The sequence below is a fragment of the Oncorhynchus clarkii genome, chromosome 6, assembly GCF_045791955.1.
Source record: "Oncorhynchus clarkii lewisi isolate Uvic-CL-2024 chromosome 6, UVic_Ocla_1.0, whole genome shotgun sequence".
NCBI classification, from domain to species: domain Eukaryota; kingdom Metazoa; phylum Chordata; class Actinopteri; order Salmoniformes; family Salmonidae; genus Oncorhynchus; species Oncorhynchus clarkii.
This window is the reverse complement of record NC_092152.1, coordinates 21,259,894-21,264,334: the sequence shown is the minus strand read 5'-3', so window position 1 is coordinate 21,264,334 and position 4,441 is coordinate 21,259,894.

Sequence of the window (4,441 nt, the reverse complement as noted above, 5' to 3'; positions counted from 1 at the left end):
CGGCCCCCTTGAACTTTGCGACATTTCAGGCTTCAAACATAAAGATATAAAACTGTATTTTTTTGTGAAGAATCAACAACAAGTGGGACACAATCATGAAGTGGAACGATATTTCAAACTTTTTTAACAAATCAAAAACTGAAAAATTGGGCGTGCAAAATTATTCAGCCCCTTTACTTTCAGTGCAGCAAACTCTCTCCAGAAGTTCAGTGAGGATCTCTGAATGATCCAATGTTGACCTAAATGACTAATGATGATAAATACAATCCACCTGTGTGTAATCAAGTCTCCGTATAAATGCACCTGAACTGTGATAGTCTCAGAGGTCCGTTAAAAGCGCAGCGAGCATCATGAAGAACAAGGAACACACCAGGCAGGTCCGAGATACTGTTGTGAAGAAGTTTAAAGCCGGATTTGGATACAAAAAGATTTCCCAAGCTTTAAACATCCCAAGGAGCACTGTGCAAGCGATAATATTGAAATGGAAGGAGTATCAGACCACTGCAAATCTACCAAGACCTGGCCGTCCCTCTAAACTTTCAGCTCATACAAGGAGAAGACTGATCAGAGATGCAGCCAAGAGGCCCATGATCACTCTGGATGAACTGCAGAGATCTACAGCTGAGGTGGGAGACTCTGTCCATAGGACAACAATCAGTCGTATATTGCACAAATCTGGCCTTTATGGAAGAGTGGCAAGAAGAAAGACATTTCTTAAAGATATCCATAAAAAGTGTTGTTTAAAGTTTGCCACAAGCCACCTGGGGGAGACACCAAACATGTGGAAAAAGGTGCTCTGGTCAGATGAAACCAAAATTGAACTTTTTGGCAACAATGCAAAACGTTATGTTTGGCGTAAAAGCAACACAGCTCATCACCCTGAACACACCATCCCCACTGTCAAACATGGTGGTGGCAGCATCATGGTTTGGGCCTGCTTTTCTTCAGCAGGGACAGGGAAGATGGTTAAAATTGATGGGAAGATGGATGGAGCCAAATACAGGACCATTCTGGAAGAAAACCTGATGCAGTCTGCAAAAGACCTGACACTGGGACGGAGATTTGTCTTCCAACAAGACAATGATCCAAAACATAAAGCAAAATCTACATGGTATGGTTCAAAAATAAACATATCCAGGTGTTAGAATGGCCAAGTCAAAGTCCAGACCTGAATCCAATTGAGAATCTGTGGAAAGAACTGAAAACTGCTGTTCACAAATGCTCTCCATCCAACCTCACTGAGCTCGAGCTGTTTTGCAAGGAGAAATGGGAAGAAATGTCAGTCTCTCGATGTGCAAAACTGATAGAGACATACCCCAAGCGACTTACAGCTGTAATCGCAGCAAAAGGTGGCGCTACAAAGTATTAACTTAAGGGGGCTGAATAATTTTGCACGCCCAATTTTTCAGTTTTTGATTTGTTAGAAAAGTTTGAAATATCCAATAAATGTCGTTCCACTTCATGATTGTGTCCCACTTGTTGTTGATTCTTCATAAAAAAATGCAGTTTTATATCTTTATGTTTGAAGCCTGAAATGTGGCAAAAGGTCGCAAAGTTCAAGGGGGCCGAATACTTTCGCAAGGCACTGTATTTATTTGTAATAATGACAATTACAATAATACTGAATGAACACTTTTAACTTAATATAATACATCAATAAAGTCAATTTAGCCTCAAATAATTAATGAAACATTTAAATAATGCAAAAAGAAAGTGTTGGAGAAGAAAGTAAAAGTGTAATATGTGCCATGTAAGAAAGCTAACCTTTAAGTTCCTTGATAGGCCAAGCATATTTTCAATCCTCACAGGTGTGAAAAGGCAGTGTCTCGGGTGGTTGTTGTCCTTGATTATTTTTTGGGCCTTCCTGTGACATCGGGTGCTGTAAGTGTCCTGGAGGGCAGGTAGTTTGCCCTTGGTGATGCGTTGTGCAGACCACACCACCCTCTGGAGGGCCTTGTGGTTGTGGGCGGTGCATTTGCTGTACCAGGCGGTGATATAGCCCGACAGGATGCTGTGCATCTGTAAAAGTTTGTGAGGGTTTGGATGACAAGCCAAATTTCTTTTAGCCTCCTGAGGTTGAAGAGGAACTGTTGCGCCTTCTTCACGTCTGTGTGGGTGGACCATTTCAGTTTGTCCGTGATGTGTATGCTGAGGAACTTAAAACTTTTCACCTTCTCCTGTCACGCCCTGACCATAGTTTACTTTGTATTTTCTATGTTTTGATTGGTCAGGGTGTGATCTGAGTGGGCATTCTATGTTTCATGTCTTGTTTGTCTATTTCTATGTTCAGCCTGATATGGTTCTCAGTCAGAGGCAGGTGTTCGTCATTGTCTCTGATTGGGAACCATATTTAGGTAGCCTGGGTTTCACTGTGTGTTGGTGGGTGATTGTTCCTGTCTATGTGTTTTTCACCAGATAGGCTGTTTAGGTTTTCGTTACGTTCGTTACGTTACGTTTTGTTTTGTAGTATTGTATTAGAGATTCGTGTTTCGTATTATTAATAAACATGGATCGTAAACCACACGCTGCATTTTGGTCCGACTCTCCTTCGCATCAAGAAAACCGTTACAGAATCACCCACCACCAACGGACCAAGCAGCGTGTCAACAGGCAGGAGCAGCGCGAGGAGAAGCGCAATAAGGATTTCTGGACATGGGAGGAAATCCTCGACGGGAGAGGACCCTGGGCTAAACCAGGGGAGTGTAGCCGCACTAAGGTGCAGCGGGAGAAGAAACAACAGGAACAGCCCAAGGAGGAGTACAGTATGGAGTATACTACTTGGGAGGAGATCGACAGGTGGGCGGCCGACCCAGGGAGAGTGCCGGAGCCCGCCTGGGATTCGCTGGAGCAGTGCGAGGAAGGTTACCGTAGAATGGAGGCGGTGAAAGCAGAGAGGCGCTGGTATGAGAAGGCAGCACGGCGACGCGGATGGAAGCCTGAGAGGCAGCCCCAAAAATTTCTTGGGGGGGGGCTAACAGGGAGTATGGCTATGCCAGGTAGGAGACCTGAGCAGACTCCCTGTGCTTACCGGGGGGCTAGAGAGACCGGACAGGCACCGTGTTATGCAGTGGTGCGCACGGTGTCTCCAGTGCGGGTGCATAGCCCGGTGCGGTATATTCCAGCTCCGCGTGTCTGCCGGGCTAGATTGAGCGTCGAGCCTAATGCCATGAAGCCGGCTCTACGCAGCTGGTCCCCAGTGCGTCTCCTTGGGCCGGCTTACATGGCACCAGCCTTGCGCTCGGTGTCTCCGGTTCGCCTGCATAGCCCAGTGCGGGCTATTCCACCTCGCCGCACTGGCAGGGCGACCGTGAGCATTCAACCAGGTAAGGTTGGGCAGGCTCGGTGCTCAAGAGCTCCAGTGCGCCTGCACGGTCCGGTTTTTCCAGTACCACCTCCACACCCCAGCCCTCCGGTAGCAGCTCCCCGCACCAGGCTTCCTGTGCGTGTCCTTGGCCCAGTACCACCAGTGCCAGCACCACGCATCAGGCCTACAGTGCGCCTCGCCTGTCCAGCGCTGTCGGAGCCCTCCTCCTCTCCAGCGCTGTCGGAGTCTCCCGCCTGTTTAGCGCTGTTAGAGCCTTCCTTCTCTACAGCGCTGCCGGAGTCTCCCGCCTGTTCAGAACTGCCAGTTAGCATAGAGCTGCCAGTTAGCATAGAGCTGCCAGTTAGCATAGAGCTGCCAGTTAGCATAGAGCTGCCAGTTAGCTTAGAGCTGCCAGTTAGCAAGGAGCTGCCAGTCTGCAAGGAGCTGCCAGTCTGCAAGGAGCTGCCAGTCTGCATGGAGCTGCCAGTCTGCATAGAGCTGCCAGTCTGCATGGAGCTGCCAGTCTGCAAGGAGCCGCCAGAGCTGCCTGTCTGCAGGATGCCGCCAAAGCTGCCAGTCTGCAAGGAGCCGCCAGAGCTGCCAGTCTGCAAGGAGCCGCCAGAGCTGCCAGTTAGCATGGAGCAGCCAGGGCCGCCAGTCAGCATGGAGCAGCCAGGGCCGCCAGTCAGCATGGAGCAGCCAGGGCCGCCAGTCAGCATGGAGCAGCCAGGGCCGCCAGTCAGCATGGAGCAGCCAGTCAGCATGGAGCAGCCAGTCAGCATGGAGCAGCCAGAGCAGCCAGTCAGCATGGAGCAGCCAGAGCTGCCAGTCAGCATGGAGCAGCCAGTCAGCATGGAGCAGCCAGAGCTGCCAGTCAGCATGGAGCAGCCAGTCAGCATGGAGCAGCCAGAGCTACCAGTCAGCATGGAGCAGCCAGAGCTGCTAGTCGTCCAGACTCTTCCAGATCTGCTAGTCGTCCAGACTCTTCCAGATCTGCCAGTCGTCCAGACTCTTCCAGATCTGCCAGTCGTCCAGACTCTTCCAGATCTGCCAGTCGTCCAGACTCTTCCAGATCTGCCAGTCGTCCAGACTCTTCCAGATCTGCCAGTCGACCAGACTCTTCCAGATCTGCCAGTC